This window comes from Narcine bancroftii, chromosome 12 (genome assembly GCF_036971445.1).
Source record: "Narcine bancroftii isolate sNarBan1 chromosome 12, sNarBan1.hap1, whole genome shotgun sequence".
NCBI classification, from domain to species: domain Eukaryota; kingdom Metazoa; phylum Chordata; class Chondrichthyes; order Torpediniformes; family Narcinidae; genus Narcine; species Narcine bancroftii.
Genome location: NC_091480.1, coordinates 4,267,381 through 4,290,532, shown reverse-complemented (window position 1 = coordinate 4,290,532; position 23,152 = coordinate 4,267,381). Strand labels below are relative to the sequence as shown.

The 23,152-nt window shown below is 40.7% G+C and overlaps 1 protein-coding gene across 10 annotated transcripts in view; it reads right to left on the bottom strand.

Moving 5' to 3' along the window:
* Positions 1 to 23,152, bottom strand: part of xpo6 (exportin 6) — a 291,971-nt gene that overhangs the window by 240,262 nt on the left and 28,557 nt on the right. For 5 of the 10 annotated variants that reach the window (XM_069905286.1, XM_069905283.1, XM_069905289.1 and 2 more), the window contains 2 exons: positions 15,810 to 15,977; positions 13,630 to 13,735 (listed from right to left, as the gene is read on the bottom strand). The gene's annotated coding sequence lies outside the window, so the exon portion shown is untranslated. Of the gene's footprint in view, positions 1 to 13,629; positions 13,736 to 15,758; positions 15,978 to 23,152 lie in introns of all 10 variants that reach the window. The other 5 variants (XM_069905287.1, XM_069905293.1, XM_069905284.1 and 2 more) reach the window with 2 other exon arrangements.

Sequence of the window (23,152 nt, the reverse complement as noted above, 5' to 3'; positions counted from 1 at the left end):
GGGGGCATCCGATGCGCTCTAGTATTTGCCAAAGCCCTTTCCTGCTCACAGTGTCGAAGGCTTTGGTGAGGTCAACAAAGGTGATGTAGAGTCCTTTGTTTTGTTCTCTGCACTTTTCTTGGAGCTGTCTGAGGGCAAAGACCATGTCAGTAGTTCCTCTCTGTGCGAAAGCCGCACTGTGATTCTGGGAGAAACTACAGGGGAATCACACTGCTCTCCATTGCAGGCAAAATCTTTGCTAGGATTTTCCTAAATAGAATAATACCTAGTGTCGCTGAGAATATACTATGCTGTACATAAAGCTTAATTATGTTATAATTAGGCATGATTAATTTTATTCAAATACAAGATCATAATACATTGGTCAGGATTTAGGGCAAGTCCACCATTGCTCAATGTATCATGTCACCAGTAGAAGATAGAACAGGGATGGTCCCTTGCAAGTGTGAACACATTCAGTGTCCCATTTAAGAGTGGTCAAGTGTGAACAGCAAAAATACCATTCCTATCCTGGGACATTGAATGGCCTATTAAGTGGGATGCAAGTGCAAAATGGGCTATATTCTCCACTGACCAGTCTAGCACATCCATTATTAATTTATTTTTGATTATACATTAGGGTGTCATGATCTGTTTTAAATGCATTTATCATCCTCAATGACTCCTCTGACTTCACTTAAGACAAAACCTTGTGCTCATTCTCCTAATTCATAATATTTTTTGCTTAGTTTTTAAAATATTTTCTGTTTTATACATTTGTAATATCTCAACTTTTTTATTCTCAGAGTCTACATTTTTGTTGTAAACTCATCCTCTGATATTCCTTCTCCAGTCCTCCAAACCATCCAATTCCACATTATGTTCTAAGACTTTTTTGTACAAGAAATAATTTACCCTCTCAAATAAGCTTTAAGCATATCTCATATCAAAAAGTTGTTATCAGTGTTAGGAAGATTTGTCTCACAAAATAGTTCTTTATTTATCTCCTAAAACTTGCAGAAGTCTGTTTTTCAACAAAGTGACATTAAGATGCCATCTGTACACATTTTTTGTTTTTCTGCTATCACAATAGTTAAGATTAATGGTGAATGGTCTAATAGCCTCACCAAGTATTCCATTTTTACAACTCTAATTTTTAACTGTTCAGACATTAAAAATAAATCAATCCTTGTATGTGAATCATGGACCCTTTAGTAGAAAGAGTAGTCTTTTTCTTTGGGATAGAGCTGCCTCCAAATAGCAATCAGATTTAAATCTTTCATAAATGATAGTGATACTTTTTTGGTTTTGACTGTCATTACCATTCTCGCTGACTTATCCAATATCAGATCCAAACAGAAATTAAAATCCCCCCCTGCCCCCGACTAATATATTTTGTCTACCCTCTGCTGCTTTTAAAATGATATCCTTCATAAAGGCTTCATCATCATAATTTGGAACAAATATTCATAAACATCCAGGATTCTGCATAAAATTTACAATGTGCCATTTCATACTTTCTGGCTTGGTCAATCGCTATATCTTCTACTATTACTGGTACATTTTTAATTAATTAAAATCACTACTCCTCTCGGCTTTGAAAGAAGACTATTACTTGCCTCACCCATCCTCTTTTCAATTTAGCATACTCCAATTTAGTGAGGCATGTTTCCTGCTATATCTGCCTTTAGTTTTTTTGTGTGCCAAGACCCTTTTCTTTTTCAACATCCCATTTATCCCTTTAACATTCAAACTAATTAATGATTTATCCATACGAGTTTTTAAACAAATATTGTTCAACAATAAAAACCTTATTGATTATTCAAGTAATACAGGGCATACATAGATAGTGCCCCTGCTCTGACAGGGACAAACAAAAATCTCAGAAGCCCACAAGAAAAGCACAGTCTTCTGAGAAAGAAGAACCCCTCTTTAACATCATCTTGCAAAACTACTCCATGTCTCCTGGTGACTGGAATCTCCACCCTGCTACTATTTTTACAAAGTTCTGAGTTCTCCATGCAAATTTCAATAATACTTAATAAATACAAAAGACGGTTAAAAAATATATTTTTTGCTTGGTCCCATTGTAAACATTCTTCTTAATCTTCTTGTTTAATATCTTTAATCTTTTCATAATCTTCACCAAAATTCTTCCACTTCTTCCTTGGTCTTGATAAAATATCAATTGCCACCCGCTATTTTGACCCTCAGAGTCACAGGATGTATCGAGTATTTTATATTATTTGACCACAGTTGCCTTTTTACATTATCAAATACCTTCCTTTGCTTAATCAAAGTTGGGCTAAACTCTTGAAAGAATAACACTTTTCTGCCATCAAGCTCAAGTGGGACATTATGTTGCTTGGAGTAATCAAATACTATTCCCAAACAGCTCCCCCTTCCCAGTAACTCAAAACTCCTACCAGGACTGGCCATGGTCACTGCTCATCAGGTCTTCTGGGTCCAATGAGCCCTTTCTATTTGTAGTTTTCCATTGAATTTATTTTCTCCCAACACTTCTGGGATCCAAGTTCCAAAAAAGCACAAACATTCTCTCCATTTGTTCCCTTCCTTTCAACCAACAATCCAAACATTATTGCATCTGCTGAAATACTCCATGTGATCAATCTTATCCAGCATAGGTTACTTATCCAAGTCCCATTTCTTTGCATCCTCCTTTAAAGCTTTCAGCTTTTCTTGTGTTTTAATCAAGTCAACTTCCACTTGGCTCATTCATTGCATTAAATCCTCAATTGCCTCTTTAAATTCAGTCATCTTCTCTGAAGTTTCTCTCATTGTGGCTACAATGAAACGAGCACAAAGTCTCCATGTTATCCAGGATATAATCAGATCTTGTGCCAACCACCCAGCACTGCTGGGTTCAGCTGGTCCCACGGCTGCTCTTGTGTCACTCCCTTTTGGGCTTTCACTCGACGTTCTTGGCCGAGTCTGTCTCTCTTCTGATTTTGTGTTTTTGCTGTCTTGGCATCTTAATGTTCATTTTGTTCACTATGACCCTTCTGAACCCTAGATCACAGTGCTGAGTGGTACTGAACTCATTCTTCTTTCAGTATTTTTTTCATTGTTTGCTTGCTGAATGTGTTTCTTTTTATTTGTACATAGTATTTGTATACTGTACTTTTTTTAAACTTCTGGTTTGATGCTAATTGTATTTCATTGACGCATTTTATTTGGCACAATGACAATAAAGTTGAATCTAATCTAATATGTAGGTTCATTTACTGCATCTGGTGCTCCTAAAATGGCCTCGACGTGGACTGGATGCAGATTGGGAGATGATTTTGTTGAGCATCCACTCTGGCAACAAGGACCTCCCAGTGGCCAACTATTTTTATTCCACACACCATTGCCATACCGATTTGCTGCCAGGCTGAGGCCACCTGCAAATTGGAGAAACACCACCTTTTATTATCGACACAGCATCTCCAACCAGACGGCATTAATATGACTTCTTCAATTTCTGTAAACCCCCTCCACCAAGTCTCTCATTTCTCTCTCCATCTCCTTTCCACCAGCTCCCCACCCCTTTCTGTTCCTTCTCTTATCAGAGCTACTTCTTCCCTAATACTTTTCAGCTTTTTTCCTCTATCCTCTCACCTGCATTCACCTATTACCACTGACCTTTTAGCCTGTGCTGAGGCCTGTGCAAGCCTCCTCTTGCCCCTTCCTTTTTCCTACTCCCTCCACCCACACTTTTGATTCATGCCTGTTGTTTCTTGTACAGTACTAGGAAAGGGGCCCAGGCCCGAGACATTGGTTATCATTTACTTCCAATGAATATTGCTTGAACTGCTGAGATCCTCCAGCACATTTATGTATTGCACCTGCACACTTTCTCATTTAATTTTCTACCAGTCAAGACCATTGATACATAAATACCATAAACCATCAAACACGCCATGAAAACAAATGGACTTTTTTCATGAGTCTCTAGATGCAAGACATTTTCCTTATCAAGATGAACTCCTATAAAAACAAATGAATAGCCAACCAGATAGAAGAACAGCAAGCTGTATCAGTGAGTGAGATTCTTTTCTTTGGCTTGGTGGACGAAGATTTATGGAGGGGTATGTCCACGTCTGCTGCAGGCTCGTTGGTGACTGACAAGTCCGATGTGGGACAGGCAGGCACGGTTGCAGCGGTTGCAAGGGAAAATTGGTTGGTTGGGGCTGGGTGTTGGGTTTTTCCTCCTTTGTCTTTTGTCAGTGAGGTGGGCTCTGCGGTCTTCTTCAAAGGAGGTTGCTGCCCGCCGAACTGTGAGGTGCCAAGATGCACGGTTGGAGGCGAGATCAGCCCACTGGCGGTGGTCAATGTGGCAGGCACCAAGAGATTTCTTTAAGCAGTCCTTGTACCTCTTCTTTGGTGCACCTCTGTCTCGGTGGCCAGTGAAGAGCTCACCATAGAACACGATCTTGGGAAGGCAATGGTCCTCCATTCTGGAGACGTGACCCACCCAGCACAGTTGGATCTTCAGCAGCATGGATTCAATGCTTGCGGATTCTGCCAGCTCGAGTACTTCGATGTTGGTGATGAAGTCAATCCAATGAATGTTGAGGATGGAGCGGAGACAGCACTGATGGAAGCATTCTAGGAGCCGTAGGTGATGCCGGTAGAGGACCCATGATTCGGAGCCGAACAGGAGCGTGGGTATGACAACAGCTCTGTATGCGCTGATCTTTGTGTGTTTCTTCAGGTGGTTGTTTTTCCATAGTCATTAAAATTCTAAATTATGCAGGAAATTTTGACTGTACATCATGGATCTGTCAGCATTTGTACAAGTTAATGTGACTCTTACTTCTTCAGTGGTCCGCAGCTGAATTGTTTTTTGGCAAGCAGTTCACTGCACTTTATGATGTTAATTAGTTCTGGATTACATAAATCCTTTTTTGGACATCTTCCACTCGTGTTGTCATTTTTACCCATTATCAGATTTTCCAGTTTGCTGAGATGTATTTCTGCCTGAATCTGTTGTGGTCAGTCTTAATCAGATCTAAAACTTAGCAGCTGTTTCATATTTTTCCCTTTTAAGCACAATATTCGATTCACTATCACACATAATCCGGCTATTTGGTCATTTTAAAATCTAACACGAATCGTCTTTATCAGTCCTTGAATGAATTTTTGCAGAAAACTAGCCTCATGCATAATAATCTACTTTTCTGATCATATGTCGGCTCATCCACAGCTATATGGAAGGAAAACTACTTCCCATTAGGATTACTGTAGCTTCATTACATTATATTTAATCTCTGCTTTGAGGCAGCTCTATGGAAAAGCACTCCTCGCTCCATGCTGTGTCACAAGCCTCACTGTAATGTTGTTGAAAGCATGATTATTTGGCCCATGTCTACCTGAGGTGGATTCATATAGCATTTGGGTTAAGTCAAGGCAAGCCGCACCAGAGCAGCTCTGACTTAAGCCAAATCATTTGCTCATTATTACTGTATGTGATAATTTGTCCTCAAACAGATCAATAAGACATTTGAAATTATTATTTGTACAAGGAGGCTCAAATTGGTAGACATGAAAATAACATTAGAAGGATCTAGTTTCATTTGGATTGGCCACAGTTTAATTTTTAAAAAATTAGACATACAGCACTGTACTAGGTCAATTTGACCCTACGAGTCCATGCTGCCCATTTTACACCCAATTTACCTGCACCCTAGTACATTTTCAATGATCGGAGGAAACTGGAGCCTCAAAAAACCCACACAGACGAGGGGAAGAACATACAAACTCCTTACAGACAGTGCGGAATTCAAACCCAGGTCCTGGCACTGTCAAGATGCTGGACTAACTGCTATGCTAACCATGTTGTTGAAGTGCCAGTTAATGAAGTAGACAAAGGTGATGTCGTCAAACAATAATCATGGCTTTTATTAGCAGAAGCTAATGGTACAATAATGAAAGACAATGGGTGCAAACACAGTTACACCCAAGGGGACTGTCTTTAAAGGTAGCGATCATGTCAGTAAAGCAAGGCAAGGTACGAGGAAGACTGACAGCTCAGCAAAGATTCACCACAACCGCCTCATGGTTGGAGTTTCTCTTCATATTTGAAGAGACCTCTATTTTGCTCTAAATGCCTCACTATGAATCTCCATGTACCTACATAGCTATTTCTCTATAAAGCAGTCCCTCACTGCAACTGTATATAAAACCAATCATGCACTGTCACCATTTAACAGGCTCCTATCAATTTATTTTACACATTCAACATTGATAGAGTGACATTGTCCTATGCCAACTTTATTAGTCTACAAATTAAGGTTTACAGTAAACCAGTGGTTCTCAATCTTGCCACTCACAGACCCCCTTTAAGTAATCCCTATGCATTCTTTCTTTGGCTTGGCTTCGCAGACGAAGATTTATGGAGGGGGTAAATGTCCACATCAGCTGCAGGCTCGTTTGTGGCTGACAAGTCCGATGCGGGACAGGCAGACACGGTTGCAGGGGAAAATTGGTTGGTTGGGGTTGGGTGTTGGGTTTTTCCTCCTTTGCCTTTTGTCAGTGAGGTGGGCTCTGCGGTCTTCTTCAAAGGAGGTTGCTGCCCGCCAAACTGTGAGGCGCCAAGATGCACGGTTTGAGGCGATATCAGCCCACTGGCGGTGGTCAATGTGGCAGGCACCAAGAGATTTCTTTAGGCAGTCCTTGTACCTTTTCTTTGGTGCACCTCTGTCACGGTGGCCAGTGGAGAGCTCACCATATAACATGATCTTGGGAAGGCGATGGTCCTCCATTCTGGAGACGTGACCCACCCAGCGCAGCTGGATCTTCAGTATTATATATGCATTAGAGCTCTATGATTAGTAAGGGATTACTTAAAGGGGGTCTGTGAGTGGCAAGAAAAAGGTTGAGAACCACTGCTCTAGACACAATTGTTACTGAAATATGTTGCTTGAGAAAAATTGTCATTGGCCCATTTCCTTTGGAGTTATGAAACCTTGCATATAACAAGTCAATTAGGGACAATTAAAACAGTGGTTTTCATTTTTTTTTTGCTTTCCACTCTGAAACCACTTTAAGCAATCCCTTACTAATTAAAATTGTATGCAAGTGGAAAGCAAAAAGTTGAAAACCACTGGAGTAAACTGAAGTGATTCAAATTTAACAGTAAGTCAATTTATACTGTAACAAAATATCAAGAGAATATCAATGACTTCAGCTTGATTGCTTCCTGAACAGGTTGTGTTAGTATGGAAGAATTCTTGCCAAGTATTGATGACATCATGAAAGTAATAGCATGCAAAGAGCTCTCCAAATAAATAATGTACACAAATTTAGCTCTAATTATGTTTTCCACTCTCTGAAGTCCAATATCTTTCCAACCAAGTAGACCTCTTTATCTAAAAGACATCTACTCTTGCCTAATTACCTGAACTGTTTGACTAAGAAGCCAATTTATGATTTTTTTTTTTAAATCATTTTTTGGTCCACCATTTATTGCACTCACAATGCTTCCCTCTACAATTGTCCAAGACTGGTAAATTGAGTTGCTGGTTGGAAAGAATAAGCAAGAGCCACATAATGTTTGAATTAGTGCCAAAACTCAGATATTGTAGCAGGCACACAGCACAGTATTGCAAACCACCACCATCAGTTCACAGACTTACCTAACACATCACAAGCTAGCAATGCTGGACACCAAAGTACAGCAAGTGGATCAGATGAAGCCCCTACCTAAAGACATAGGATGCTAATGGCTCATAGCTTTAACCTGGTGGTCCACAGGACCAGCAGCTGTTCACTAACGAGCTCATTAACAGGCAGGAAATAAAAGGTCTGTGTATGTCTGCAATAAGCCAGTCTTGAGTTGACTACCTTTGTGTGTTTGCCTTTATTTAGTAGCATCTACCATAGTAATTACTACAAATTGGTGACTCTGAAGTTAAGTTTCAACAAATTTGAATCCTTATGGAAAAGGAGGAAATGTCAACAGCAGCAATAACTGCTACAGTCATGGCAGTTAATACAGTTGGGCTTCATTTGCCTCCTTTCTGAACACATCAGCCTTGAATTTTGTTTCTTCAAGCTGAAACCCAGTTTTGTCTTCAGGTTATAATGGCAGAAGACACATAATTTTGGAATGTTGTGAGTCCACTGGATGTAGCCACTGCATCGTGAGTAACCAAATTTATTGCTCCTCTTCCAGCAGAAGACCAGTACACCATAACTCCAGATTCTGCCAGTTTCTTCTTGATACATTGGAACTTACTAGGCCTAAGCGTGGCATGCATCTTTTGAAAATGGAAGGCCTAGGTGACAAGAATCCATCAGACCTGATGAATGAGATGCTGGTATTGTCAGATGGTCATTCCCATTGTCTGCTTTTCAAAAATTTATTTCTGTCAAAACTTCCAGCACATGTTGCCATATCCATTGGTAACATGGATTTCTGCCGTCCCCATGATGTGGCTCGAGAGGCTCTATCGTATCCTACACAAGAGTCTAACTGAATACATCCAGTTTTTGCAGCAGAAGCATCTCCCGCATCCTACCAGCCTCCTGTATCTGCAGTCCAATCCCAGAAAAATGGAACATCGAGAATGGTGTTTTGACCATTGCTGCTGGGGAAGTGTGTCCTGCCATTTACCTACTACAAAAGGAAATCCGGAAACGAGAGAGCCGGCTGCCAGTAGTGGCCATGGCAGTTGGCGTACATACAGGCCTATTGTATCTTCAGGACGATGCGGGTAAGCACAAATTCCTTGTACACACAGGTGCTAAACTTAGTTTGCTCCCGTCGAACTATTTTGAAAGAATGCATTTAAAAAAAGCCACTTGATCTTGCGAGCGCCGAATGGAACTGCCATTCCAAGTTTTGGTGCTAGATAAGTCACATTTGGAATAGGTGGAAACACATTCCATTGGAATTGTGTCCTTGCTTCTGTCACTCAACCCATTTTGGGTGTGGATTTTTTACATTCCCACAACTTTTTGGTAGATGTAAAATGCAGAAAATTAGTTCACACCACCACCTTTCAGACATGTCCACTGGCGTGCATCAAGGGGAGAGTTTCACAGCTCTGAGTACATACGTTACACAAGGACGCATATACTGCTCTACTCAATGAATTTCCCCATATTCTCACCCCTAACTTCAATGCCTCGAACAGCCCATGGTGTCTCATTACATAAACACATCAGGCCCACCGGTCCATGCCAGGGTTTGTCATCTGGCGCCTGATAAACAAGCTGCTTTACGGTTAGTTGATAGATCGGATTTGCCAGACCTATAAGTGCACAAACAGTGGATGCCTCTGTTGCTGAGAAACCACAATGGGAAAAGGAGGTTGCACATCCCAATACTCAGTTATGGATTATGCTGGCTGGCCAAACATATGTACAGTACCTGATTTATTTGTTATGTGATTACATGCATGGTACCCACATTGGCAAGGAGGGCATGATAAAATATTGTACTGTAGATATGGTGGCATCCAAATTTTAGTGAAGCAGCCGAAGAAAAAAAGTGCAAAGAACTGTTTCATGCCAATAATGCAATGTTAGTAAAGGGACACCTTGGCAGCAGGAGGCCATCTTCATGTTTAAAATTAGCTATTTTTCTTGCTTATAATCAGATTTTACTGAATTATCGCAAATGCATAGCTGTAAATATGTCTAAAGTTAAATTATCTAATTTTTATCCTGACATGGATCCACTATGTGATTAAGTGTAAAATTCTCAAAGCTTCATTGACTGAGTCATATGTTTTGGGAGTGTCCAAACTTAGAATGTTTTTGGAAAGAGGTTTACCAAACTTTATCAATGATTCTTAAGACTAAATTAGAACCAGGTCTTTTGATGGCTTTAATAACTTTTTCTCGAAGATGTATTCTATCCTCAATCCAGAAGAGAATCTTACCTTTTGCTTCGTTAATGGCTAGACAAACAATTTTGATGAAGTGAAAAGACATTGTTTCACCCACTCATATTCAATGGTTACATGATATCATGTCTTATTTAAGTTTGGAAAAATTAGATATAATATTAAAAATGCAAAGTCTGAATTTGATAAGATGTGGATTATTAGCATAATCTGAGGATTTAAGTGGTGTGGATGTTCTAAGGATTTCCTATCTGGGGGCTGTTACTCAATTTATATTTACAATATATACAGATAACAGGCCATCTCTGCCCCTCTAGTCCATACCGATCTAAATGATCTCCTCTAGTCCCACCTATTTGCACATTGCCCTATCCAATTTTTCCTGAAAGGACAAGATTGACTTCATTACGACCACATCTTCCGGAAGGTCATTCCATTCAGCCACCACTCTCTGAGTGAAGTTCCCCCTCATGTTACTTCTAAACTTTTGCCCCTTAACTCTCAACTTGTGACCTATTGTTTAAATCTCACTTACCCTCAAGGAAAAGAGCCTATTCACGTCTACTCTATCCCTCTCATAATTTTAAATACCTCTATCAAATCCCCCGTCAACCTTCTACGCTCCAATGAATAAATACCTAATCTAGATTCTGATATCCAGGGAACATTTTAGTAAATCTTCTCTGCATTCTCTCTAGCTTATTGATATCCTTCCAATAATTTGGTGACCAGAACTGTACACAGTATTCTAGATTTGGCCTCACCAATGCCTTGAATAATCTCAACATCACTTCCCAACTCCTATATTCTAGGGTTTGATTTATAAAGGCCAGCATACCAAAAGCTTTCTTCACCACTCTATGTACATGAGCTATCACTTTCAAAAAACAGGCCCACCTAATCATTTTTCTTTACATTTGCTGTTTTTTTTCTCAAAGGTCCTAATGTCACCTTAGTCAATATCACAGTGAAATGCACAGAATTTATGGCATACTTTGGCAGCATATCTCTGACAAGTTGATAAGAATATCTCTTTGAATCTGTTTATGTATATTGTTGCAGTTCCTTGTTAACATTTGTCTTAAGAAGTGTTAATATTAAGAAATGTTAATCACTGATGTCAAACAGATACCCACATTATCAGTTAATTCTGCACTTACCTCCATAAAAGGTCCAAAGGGGCTTGACTGTTCAAATTCTCTTCATCTTACACCCACCTAGTGGCGTATACTTAAAGGGGGAGTGAAGTCACTCCTCCTCCTGCATAAAAGGATTGCTGCTGAAAACTGATCCAAACAGATGATTGACATCACACTGACAACCCCTTTACCCTGCTGTGCTATCACAAAGTGGCCAGTGGAGCTGTCGCTGTGCTCCCTCACACAACATGTTCCCTCACGCCGCTCCTCTGGTCTTCTCCCTCATGCTGTCCATTCACTCATGCTGTTCACTTTCTCACAACACCCCACTCCCTCAAGCTGCTCTCTCCTGATGGGGCTGTCAGTCAGCAGGGCAGCCACTGCTGTTCTACACATCCCACCCACTTTTGCCCTAAGAAGCCGGCGTACTTCTTTGGGCTACATAAAAGGACTGCTCTCTCCATGTTTTCTGTAAATTCACCTTCATAAAAAATTTGAGCAGAAGATAATGCAACTTTTGTGCATAAAAACCCCTATTGTCTACCTGAAATTAATATTCTCACTCCCACTCGTGTAATGCAATAAGTTTGTATTAGTTCTACTGTGTATTTTTTTATCTTAACAGTGCTGGCTGGCTAGCTATTACAGTTCTCTGGTCCTCATTGCAAACATGCATACAGACATAGCACACATGCAGGCAAATGATACATATGCACAGTATGTTATTTACTTTTTCTACAAAAAGATGGAATATTCCAATATCTTTCACTATCAAGGGCTGAACAGCTACACCAAGATTCTAATTGGCTTGAGTCACAAGTGCCAAATTGGATTGTGCAGGTAGAGAAACACAAATACTGCAGATTCTGGATTCTTGAGCAAACAATGAGGAGCTGAAGGAAATCAGTGCATTAGGTAGCATCTGTGGTTGGAAATGGTCAGTTAACATTTCAGGTCAGGATCATTTTTGAGACTTTCTCATTGGATTTTGGAGGTATTGAGGGAGGCAGTATGAGTTTGCCTGAATGAGTGTTGGATGCAATCTTCACAAAACGAGTCACATGAATAACTAACCCAATTAAAAGGTCCTACTCCAAAAACTTGAACAGAAAATTTTTGGCTGCCAATCCAGTGGTATATCAAGGGAGCTGCATTGAAGAGGCTTCATTTTCACTTAAAGAAGTGATTCACAAATTTATTGGCACAATGTGTTTTGGCTTTGCATGCATCCATTAAAAAAAAATTGTCCCCATTTAATAATATTTAGAACAGAACAGCCCATGTGTCTGTGTCAAACACAATGGCAAATTAAACTGCATCATTTCTGCTGTACTCAGAATGGGGCAGCATGGTCAGCGCCAGCAATCTGGACTGGGGTTCAAATCCTGCGCTGTCTGTAAGGAGTTTGTACGTTCTTTTGTCTGCATGGGTTTTCCCCGGGGTCTCTGGTTTCCTCCCACTGTTCAAAACGTACTAGGGGTGTGGGTTAATTGGGTGTAAATTGGGTAGCACTGACTCATGGGCCAAAATGGCCTGGTACTGTGCTGTATGTCTAAATTAAAAATTAAAAGGTTGGCTACCCCTGTTTAAGGTGTGTATAATTCAGGGTTTGGAATATCTGTTATGAGCACTTATAATCAAAATGATTATTATTCAATGTACCTGTTAATCAACCTGCCTCTTATTTACAACACTGCTTCTTCAATCAGAGCATTTGTAATTCAAATTGTATTCACCTCATGGGCTTGTTAAGCAATCATGGACAATTCATATCAGGACTCTTTTTGGGGACTGAAGTAACCTAAATGGTCTATCAACGTTTGGATCGGGGAGCCCTTTATCGAGACTAGAGTCTCAATCTGAAATATTGACAGATGATTTCTGTCCATGGATGCCACCTGACCCACTGAGTTCCTCCAGCAGCTCATTGTTTGCTCAAGATTCTAGTATCTGCAGTGTCTGTGCTTTCTATGGGCTTGCTACTTCAAATGTCTATTACTTGGAGCATCTATTATGTGGACCACCTACTATCTGGCGTTTTGTTCCTCAGGGTTTCGAATGCTAATGTCTATGGTAGTGTCCATTATTCAGAAAACTCTTTGCCTGTCGTTTGCCATTCTTCAGGACATCTTCTTTGCAAAGGACAATTTGTAGTGATATTTAGGTGCTGCACTTCTGGCTGCCTCTTTCTTTGTCTCCATCACAGTTCCATAATGCTTTTGATGCTTGGAGTTGAATCAATACTTCTAAATGTTTACAGTCTGTCCCATGGCACTTACATTGAAAATGGTTCTCAATAGATTAATTAGAAACCTTTTAGGTACTTTAATCACATTAGATTTGTGGAATAGTAATGGAGCAATCAAACAATTGGGTTAAAGATTCCATTACACTACAATAATGCACTAATCATTGTCACTGGCTTCTAGCGTTTATTTGCGGCAATTACATCAGTGAACCATTTAGTCAATTCCCAGATTATCGTGCTATGATTTTAATGTGGGTGCACATTCAGAACTAAATGTTCATGACTTGGCCTGAGTTTCTCTTCAAACTGTGAGACCTTATTCTTATTTCTTGACTTTTCATTCTTGACTCTACATATTTTGGAACAATGCAACTCCCACAGTTTCCCTTTCCTCACGCAGACTCACCATGGACTGTCTCTTTGAATAGCCACTTCCCAAATTGTCCACTTTTTCTCAATCTTCGTGGTCCTACTTCACACGTGGGTCTCTCACACTGAGTACGATCACTAACCTGGAAATTTTCAGTAAAAACACCAATTAAATAAACGTGGCATTGTTCCCTTGAGAGAACAAGGGAGAGAATATTAACAAACAACTGTCAATATACATTTACACTTTTTTTTAACCAATAACTGTCATCTCGCAGATTCACGCTGTACCTCTAACTGGATTTATACAATGCAACAAAGAGTCCCTTTAACCATCTCTAGATATACATCCTTTAAAAGATTTTTCTTATTGCCATGTTTATTAAATGGATCATTGACATTTACTATTTTTGCTCTTCCTTGGAATTTAGCAGTGACCTTACTAAATAGCAGAAATGGAGTCTGAAGTGAGTAGCAAAATAAGAAGGTCTAAAACACCTTCAGAGAAAATCCTAATGAGCCCTCTGGGGAACAGTGTGAATAATGCCATGTTGTCCAATATTATAAAGTCTAACACAGGAAATATCCTTGGCTGCAATATTGAAGAAACTTTTTAAATCTCACTTCATGTGGGAGGTGACTTTAGCCGTTTAAGGTGTTCCTCGGTGCCAATTCCTGGGGCATTTACTCTGGGAAAACTCTGGGAGAATAGTGAAGAAAGCAGTTCAATAAATATTTGTATCAATTTGAAGATTGTCACCCTTTAGTGAAACAAATAAGGCAGTAAAAGCCCCATTAAAATGTATGTTTTTCATTCAGTTCCTAAACTTCTGTGAATATGAAACCTATATATCCTAATAATAAGGGAAATAAGACAGTAAGCGTAATCTAATGAGGACATTATGATTCACAATGCCATTTCTAGCCCCTTTTGTAATGGGGGGGAAAAAAAGCAAACATAAAGGCAGATATTCTCTGTATTTACATCACTTCACTTCATCAAAGCTCCAAGGGTGGATTCAGCAGGCAAACTGATCCATGTTGGAGGGTACAGTCAGATGTGGAGTGACTCACTCCACTCCCTCCATAAATGCAATGCCGCTGAAAGTGGCTGCAAAGGAATGGGCTAATGAGATCACAATGACAGCATCAGCCCGTGACCCAGGAGCGCGAATTTTAAAGTGCTCAGTGTGTTCAGATACTTATTCCTCACATTAATCACATAATTACTCTGTTCATATTAGTGATGGCTAAAGTTTTTTGTTCTTTTGGGTAGGAGGGAATGTCTATATTAATTTTTCACTTGCCTCTGTGTATGGATGACGTCATGGTGACCGGCGGCGCTACTTCACCACTCACCCTGTCTCCCTCCGCTCCAGAAGATTGCTCCCAACATTGCTCTATGAAGACAATGCTGGATCTGCCTTTCAGGCCTTCTCGATTAAAAAGGTAAATTCACCTTTTTTCAGTTGAGCTGACTTTAATATAGCCAGGATTTATTGCTTTACAATTTGATATTCAGAGTTTCGACTCTTTTAAAAAGTTTGATTATATCACAGTGTGTGGTGTAAAGAAAAGCTTTTTCACATAGCAAAAATAATCAAAAGAGAAATGAAAAAGGCTCAAGTGTAATTGTCATGTTCACTGTAAAACATCAACCTAAGCCTGCTGCATTGTAACTGACAAGTCATAGAGCAATTATGTGGCTGAGAAAGATCAAATATACCTTTAACACCAACTATGTATGAAGTAGGACCATCAAAGGGATAGATGGTGGAGAGAGCAGTGCTAACATGGGCCTTTGTACACTCTCTTAGGTCACTGCTTTATAATGAATATTGATGGTCTCCAAGTTGTGCAGCAAAGGGTCTTCAGCCGTTGGTCAAGGCCAACTCATTGATCCATGTATATTTATCCCATTTCCCTACATTAGGTCCATGTCCTTCTATATCCTGGCTATTTAAGAGCCTGTCTAAATATAGCAATTGTATGTGATTCCACCAGATCCTGACAGTGGGTTCCAAATATCAACCACACTGTGTAAAAGACTTCCCCTCAAATGCGCTTTAAATTTTTTTCCTCTCCCCTTAAACCTATGCCTTCTTGTTTTGATAACTCCACTATTGTAAAAAGATTCTGATTATTCAACCTAATCATTTTATTTACCTCTATTAGATCACCCATCAGGCTCATTCATTCCAGGAAAAACAAGCCCACCTGTCCAATCTGATCCACCATCAATAACTCCAAAAGACTGGAAGTTATGCAAAACTGACAGGCTTTTATTCACAATAGAATTGAGGCACGTCCATGCTGGTCAACTGTCCTGAACTGGGGAGGGGGCTGTGGGTGGAGCCACAGGTACAGTCAGTCAATGGGTATGCCCTGAAAGATAAATAGACAGACAGTGGTTTACCACACAATCTCTCCCCATAACAATATCTCAGTGACTCTCTTGTGCATTCTCTCCAGCATAACCACATCCTTCCTGTTGAGTGGGATGCTCTCGCAGCTTATCTATTCATGTTCCAGCCCATCACACATGCAATCTCCCAAAAGCAAAAAGGGTGATCCCTATTATCCCATTCACAATCTGATTTCCCACATTTGAAAGCAAGGCAAGGACAATCTTTAACTTGGACTGCTTTTCCACCCAACCAGTTAATATCAGGGTGGCCAGGTAATGGCACAGTGATCTCTTGGTCAGAAGTTCAAGGCTCACCTTGCTACTGAATGATTTATTGTAGTATGGAGGGAGGACCATGTTATCATAATGAAAATGTTAAACCATGACCGTTATTGTTCAGAAAGATGAAAAAAGGGCAACTAGGACCAAGTTGATAGCATTCATGTCTCCAAAGAAATTTGGGAATTAAGTTTCCATTCAAGAACTTAAGTATAGAAATTTAGCCTAATGCTCCAGTGCAGTATTAGAGAATACTACACTGTTAGGGTAGTGATCTTTTATTTTAAATGCTAAATCCAAGTTCTATATAAGTATCCATAAAAGATAGTCTGCCACTGTTTTGAAGCACAGCAAAGGAATAATCTTCCATATCCTGGCTCACATTTACCCTTCTGCTACCATCACCATTAACAGATCATTTTCTTTTTTTCAGGTGATCCATTCCATAGGATGATGATGGTTCCTTTCAGTCAATTTGTGGGGTTTGATAGGAAAGGAACATCTTGGGCGTGAATGGATTTAGGTTAATAGGGATTTGCACAGGTCCAGACCCATCCTCTTGACACCCCCTCTCAGATCCAGTGTCATTAAGTCATTATTAAATTGGTTCTTCCCAAATTGGCTGCCATAATTTTAAAATTGCCATAGCAACCACACTTCAAAAAGATTATTAGGGGAAGGGAAGAAGGTGGAGGTGATGATACATTTAGAACAGCTATAATCTTGGGGGGGGGGAGGAGGAGGAGAAGCAATCTGCTGAAGATTCTCAGGACATCAAGTAGCATCAGTGGAAGAAAAAGTATGGTTGCTTCGGGCAAGAACCCCTTCATCAAGATTCTAGCATCTACAGTCTCTCAAATATCCCCATTATCTTGGAGACAGGGACTACAGATGCTGGAATCTTGAGCAAAATGGAAACTGCTGGAGGAACTCAGGAGGTCAGGCAGCACCTGTGGAGGCAGAGAAATCTTGAAAGGCTAAATTATAATTCCTGATCCTAATTCAGTTGTTTACATTTCTTTGGCTGTAAAACACTCTGAATGTAAAAGGCACCATGTAAATCCACATTTTTCATCAGAGCTGAAACTAATTAGTTACACAAGGGCTGTAACATAAATGAGAATTCATTGTTTTGAATGGCAGGCACTTTTTTGAATCAAACATTTTATTCCTGTTTGGCCTTGAATTAAAACTTTTCATTTCATTTTTTTAATTTAAAGCTACCCACAGCCAATGACCACCTTACTGAAGAGTGATTTTCCTAGTGTACCACAGGTCTCTGTGTACAGTATCTCCTTCCCCCCCCCCCCCCCGGCCAAATACTGTGCAAAGGACCATTGTGGACTAATTAAAGTCACCTTGTCCTCTGCCAGCCACATGGGCTGAATTAATAGATTGAGGAGACAGATGTCATCACCACATTTTTTTTTAAAAATACCCAGATGACCACTTCATGATTCACAATTTGCAGGGCTAGGGCCAAAAGTTGGGAAATAAAGTTACTGGAACTCACACAGGCTGTGGGCTGCTGGAGATTGGCTCATGAGAACCAGCTATCAGAACTGGGATTCAAGAGGGTGCTGAAGGCAAGGGTTCCCAGAGGGCCCTAAATGCTGAAGGTTTCCTCATCATGCCAGAGGTTTGGATCAGGGCTTGGGTTACTCATGATTTGAACTGAACTGGAGTCTTGTGCGCAGGAGCCCTAGAGACAAATTCAGACGCTCAGTGATTCTGAGAGGTTTTTTTTTGTTTCTCTTTCTCTAACTCTAAGGGATGCCAGGCAATTCTAATAGTGAATCTTTGTCTGCCTTCTGACAGACTAAAGCCAATTTTGTGTTATATTACATTTGTTTTATAAATGTTAATTTTTTTTTAATTTAGGCATGTAGAATGGTAATAGGGCTTTCTGGCCCATGAGCTCGTGCCACCCAATTACACCTAATTAACCTACAATCCCCGTAAGCTTTGAAGGGTGGGAGGAAACTGGAGCGCCCAGAGGAAACCCACATAGACATGGGGAAATGTACAAACTCCTAACAGACAGCACCGGATTTGAACCCTGGTCACTGGCGCTGTAACAGCTTTGCGCTGACCGTGACAATAAATAGTATCTGATCAGATCATGAACTTTAAGTTAATTTTAGACAACTATAGACAGAATGATCTCTGTTGTGAATTTCAATGAATCGCTGATGATAACAGATGCCTCAGGCCAGCTGTAGGATATCAGCTATAGTCTGGCTGAGTTCAGAACATCACCAAAGAGAGGAGAAATGAATCCAAATCCATCATCCTGTAAAGTTTAGGACAATGCCAGGTTGCAATTTTGCTATCAAGCTATTGAGCAGGTTCCACCCCTCTAAATCCACTAAAGGAAATGTCCCAGATGCTACCCTGCCATTTGGGGTTTGTATGAGGCAAAAGATGACACCCTGGTCGATTTTATACTCACATCAGGAATTTGATGTTTATTGAAAATGAAGCAAAATTTAATTAAAGCTCTGAAATTGTTTTCATTTTCCAATCTAACTCAAAAAACATGAAGTTTAAATATTAAATGAAGTGAACAATCTTGATAATGTAACACCATCAGTGTATCATTGCTTCATTAGGGATAATGATTCACATTGTGCCTCAGCTACATGTGAATGTTGCAGTGAGAAGTGCACTGGGTGTTGCTGAGACTTCTGCTAATCAGTCACTAAATGCAAACAGGTTCCTGACCAGTCACTGCAATGAAGAAAAACAGACAAGTAGGATAGCAGGAAAGCTTAAATGAAGGCATGAGGTTGCTCTGTCGAATAAGGTGAATAGAAATCCCAAAGGCTTTCAAGATGCAAGTTTCAAGAATTCTTTATTGTCAAGTAAAATAAACAGTGCAATATTACAGTGAATTTGCTTTTGTCTGCTGTAAGGCAGACAGATTCGCTATTAGAAGAATTTGCTTGAAGCCTCTTAGTCAGAGAAAGAGATGCAAAAGAGAGTGCCTCAGAGCCCTGAGTGACTGTGGATTTGCCTCCAGTACTGCCACAACCACACAGTCCAGTCCAAACCATCAGCAGCCCGAGCTCCAGATCTGAACCTCTGACAGGAAACCTTCAGTACCCTCAGCACCCTCTTGCATCCTGGTTCCAATACCTGGACCCCTTCAGCCATTCTTGAGACAGTTTCCAGCAGTCTGCTGCCTGGTGTGAATCCCATAGTCTGTGTGGGCTCCTCGCCTTGAATTACCAACAGCCTGCTGCCTACATGTTCTTTGTCTGCAGTATCCCTCTCTGGTCCTCCATCATGGTCACTGTCCCATGGGTCTGCTTCTCCTTCTCCAATGAGGGGTGTTCCCCTCATTTTCTGGTCCCCTGCGCCACTCATCTGCTTCCTCAGAGTCTTCAACCCCTTGTGACTGCTGCTAATCGTAGGTGCTGCCATCTTGGGTACCGACCACGTGGACACAGAAATTTTGAATAAAACCACCTGTACGGAGCTGATGGTAGTCGGACTAGGTGGTCAACCATGTGGGATCGCAGTGTCTTCGCTTCCTGCTCTTCATGGTTTGCACCACCTTTTTTCCATAGACACAATAAGAGCAAAGTCATAAAAACTGACAAAATTTGTCCCCTTTTAAGTTGAAATGGTCATCTATGCATGGAGCCATGGAAGATCTAAAATAGGTTTTTTGCATCTCTATTTACTTGGGAGACAGACAGTCTATAGAAGTGAGGCAAAACAGCAGTCAGGTCATGGACTTTGTACAGATTAGATTTCAAGGTTCCTTTGTTATCATGTAATACCGAAAATGTAATACCGAAAATGTAATACCGAAAATGTAATACCGAAAATGTAATACCGAAAATGTAATACCGAAAATGTAATACCGAAAATGTAATACCGAAAATGTAATACCGAAAATGTAATACCGAAAATGTAATACCGAAAATGTAATACCGAAAATGTAATACCGAAAATGTAATACCGAAAATGTAATACCGAAAATGTAATACCGAAAATGTAATACCGAAAATGTAATACCGAAAATGTAATACCGAAAATGTAATACCGAAAATGTAATACCGAAAATGTAATACCGAAAATGTAATACCGAAAATGTAATACCGAAAATGTAATACCTGTATTACACAAAATTTTCCTCTACCTCCAGAAAAGCAGACAAAGAATTAGTATGCTGGCACCCCTTACAGTAAGAGAGAAAGAAAATCAAAAGAAAGTCCCTTCAGTCACTGTGTGTCCAGATAGGGAGATCACCCTTTCATGTGAAACCTCGCCCCTAGGAGTAGGGGCAGTTCTCTCGCAAGTAATGGAGAACACTCAGAAGCCTGTTGGTTTTTCTTCATGTATTGACGGCTGCTGAGATGGGATATTCACAGCTGGACAAAGTAGGTTTGGCCATTGTTTTTGTGGTTTTCATCAGTACCTTTATGGATGTATATTCACAATTTATAGGGATCATAAACCACTGATGAGCCTGTTCAGTGAGACCAGATGCATCCCACAGACATCAGAACCATGTGTGCTTGTGTCATGATGCATACTCAGAGGCAGACAGTTCCACGGAGTTTCCAATGGTGAGACACTACTATGGAAGTGTGTTCCCCAATGACTTTGCCAGGGAGAGGGAGAGAGACACTGGCAGAGGGGACTTCCCAGAGAACATACAGACAGTAGTGGGAAGATCACAGTGCATCATCCTCATCTTCAAACAGGAGGGGGAGAAGGAGGATATGAGGTATTAGAGACCTATATCATTTTAAACATTGGCATGGGGTATAGTCAGAATTTTGGAGTCTGTCAAGTCAAGTCTACCCTGGGGCGCGTGATTCACCCAGACCAAACCTGCATGGTTCCAGGCAGGAAAATCTGACAGCCTTGTGACCTGATATGCACATGATGGATGTGCTCACCAAAATAGGCTTTGGGGAGGGAATCTGAAATTGGATTAAATTGCTCTGCACAGACATCCATGGTACAGTGTAAATCAATAGGTGGGAAACCGATAGCTTCCCCATTAAGTCTGGAGTAAGACAGGATTGCCCACTCTCTCCAGATTCATTTGTGTGCCAAAAACAAAGAATTATTAGAGGAACTCAGCAGGTCTCGCAGCATCCATAGGTGATAAAGCCACTATATGAAAAACAGTCCTCTTGACTTTAAAAGCAAAAGACCTGCCTGTTACTAGATGGCAAGAAGTGTTGCCAGAAGCCCTACCCTCTATTCGTTCTTTGTTGTGAACTGCCACTAACATGACCCCACGTGACCGTATCTTTTCTTTCACAAGGAAAGCCTCAACGAGCACACTGCTGCCTAAATGGATGACGACACCGGGACCTCTGGAAGCACTGCAGACCCCACAAAGTGGACCTGCTGGTGGATCAAGTGGAGTTGAGGCACGCGAACCCTCAGTATGCCTTTGTCATCTTCCTAGATGGAAGAGAAAACTTGATGGCCACCAGGGATCTCGCGCCGGCTGGATCTGTGAACAGCGCAGAGGAAACAGATGTCTACAGATCAACAAGGAGTGCAGCAGCAGTCACTAGAACAGTTGTCCATCAAGTCACCCCACCCACCCACCCCGGAAATCAGGGCCCTGGGTACACCCGCCCCACAAAATATCACCACCCTAGACTCGGTGGCAGGACCTAATCCCATACAAGAGGATCCCCAGCCCACATGGCCATCTAGTACTTCCCACTCCCACACCTCCACCAAGAAAGGCAGACCCCACTCCCCACCCCTATACCACTACCGAGGAGGTCCAAAAGGCCATGGAAGCCCTGAAAAATTTTGGACTTATGAACTTACAAACAAGGAAAGGAGATGGGGAGGGGGGGAAGGAAGAGGAGATAACAATTTTTTTAAGTGAGGGTATATTTGGTGATAAGTAATTACACCACTAGGTCACCAGGGGTCATCCCGGTGACCTTGTATATAAAGCAGTCCAGAGCTACAGTCTAGCCTTCCAGGTTTGTCTTGCAGAGAGACAAGACCTCTTGGTGTACATATCAGTTTATTAAAGCTGTCTTATACTCGCACTGACCAGCAGCTGTGGCCATTTTGGGTCTGCATTGGGCGCTAGGCTAAACCAAAGAAGAGTGAGGTAATGTTCTTTAGTAATTAGTATGACCGGTTCACCATCTCCTTCAGAGGCAAATCTGATTACCTGAAGGTGGTGGAGATCTGGTTTGGAAGAGCTGAGGATCGCAAAGGTCTACCAGAAATTGGGTCTGCGGACGTATTACTCCCTCTCAAATACAAACACTGAGAAATGGGACTAGCTTAGGGATAAAATTCAGTTGGCATGGTTAAATTGGGATGAAGAGCCTGTTTCTGTGCTGTGAACTCAATACTTTAGCTTTAGATTTGAAAATATTTCACTTTATTGACCAGTTGTTAAAAACTTTATTTTGTCTCCACATGATAAACATGTTAGTGGCTCAATTACATATTAGTGTACAGTGCCTCTTTACATTTCAGTGAAGCAATAGTCAACAGTTCCACTTCAATTTGTCCACTAAGTAATCCTGTTTCAAACATGGGGTTGCCAAGGCAATGAATGTTACTGCAACAGATTGAAACACACCCAGCCACAGTGGCACAGTTTTAAATTATTTTGATACGGTTGCCAGGTTAACAGGTGTGTGGTTGGCACAGGGAAGGTATGGTAGTTAGTGAAGCAAACTGGCAAATATTGTAGAGAAGGCATTTGATAAGTTATTGCACAAAAAACACTTCCATGAAATAAGGTCTCACAAGGCTGGGTGCCATTTAAAATAAATAAACAATTAGTTAAATGGCAGAAAACAGGAAGAACAATTAAACAGATATTTTGCAGGTTAGTAGACTGTTCCTAGTGGGTGCCACA